Raw genomic sequence first — 1,372 nt, 5'->3', positions numbered from 1 at the left:
GCTGGGGACCAGATCCCCCCAGCCCATATCCAGGCACATGGCCAGTGCCAAGGAGCATGCCAAAAACATCATCTCCATGTGGGTGGCCCACCACAGCCACCACAGCCACCACAGTAACCACAGCTGTCGTAGAAGTGGCACCACCATGCAGATGGTCCGTCAGCCACTGGAGTGCATTGACACAAGGAGAGTCACCAGCAGAGATAAGAAAAGAAGAGTCTGTCTCTCTCCACAAAGCCCATTCCAGAGTGACAGAAGAAGCATCTGCTCTATGATAATATTGGGGGACCTGATCACACCTCTCAGCATTGGACAGATCATCTAGGCAACAAATCAACAGAGTAACCATGACTCTTTCAGAAAGAGAGAAGAAATCTAGGGTAATAAGAGGAGGGAGGGGGAGGGGGAGAGACTGGACAAGGGGCATAAAGAATAATTATAGTTTGTAACAATAAACATACTAGTAATATTGATTTGATCAACATGTGTCAACATTGAATCCCCAAAATATGTATCATCAATTATGATTCATTTTCAGTCCAGATAGAATAAAGAATAGATAACATATGAAGAAAAGATGAAAGTATAAGACAAAAATTAGGCAAATTTTGTTCTCACTAATCAAATTTCAAAGGACAGACATAATAATACTTTCAGAAGACAATATCCTATAGCTTTGATCTATGGAGCTAAATAAAAAGTTTCTCAGAACAATTGCTATATCTTGTTATTTTCAGCAGTTTTTTGGCTGCTGAAGGATTTTACATATTTGCCCAAGAATCCCAGAAGTTCCTTCTACAAATGATGTTACTAAAATCCTTTTTCTTGAGTTATATTTTGCTGTGCACAGTTAGTGATATTATTACATATTCATATCTTGTATATCAGATATTTGGACATGGAGAAACAAATAGAAATTGTCTTAAAATTTGACAGTATGATTAATGATAAAGTTAACTATGCTTCTTTATTCTGTTGTCATGATTTCTGAGTCTAACACAGCAAACTAAGAAATATTTATAAAAGGAAAACTCAAGAAATAAAGGTGCCATGCAATTATCATTGACAAAGAACAAACATGGCTAAGGTAATAAATGGCTCAGGAATGACAGAACAGCTCTGTATTTAGAAAGTAATTTCAGCACAGTACTCATGTAAGGTAAGTAGTAAAGTAAGGAAGGTACTTCACTTACTCATAAACTCTCTCGTCCCTTAACTTTATGCAAGATTTTCAGAAAGTCTCAATAGTAATTAATACATTTAAAAACAAAAAAAAAACAGCTTCAGTGGAAGAAAATCTTAATACTATGCTTTTTTTTTTTTTTTTTTTGTCTTTTTGTCTTTTTCCGTGTCCGGCAACGGATCGCAACCC

Source organism: Galeopterus variegatus, unplaced genomic scaffold, assembly GCF_000696425.1.
Source record: "Galeopterus variegatus unplaced genomic scaffold, G_variegatus-3.0.2 Scaffold12452, whole genome shotgun sequence".
Lineage (NCBI taxonomy): Eukaryota > Metazoa > Chordata > Mammalia > Dermoptera > Cynocephalidae > Galeopterus > Galeopterus variegatus.
This window is presented reverse-complemented; position numbering follows the sequence as displayed.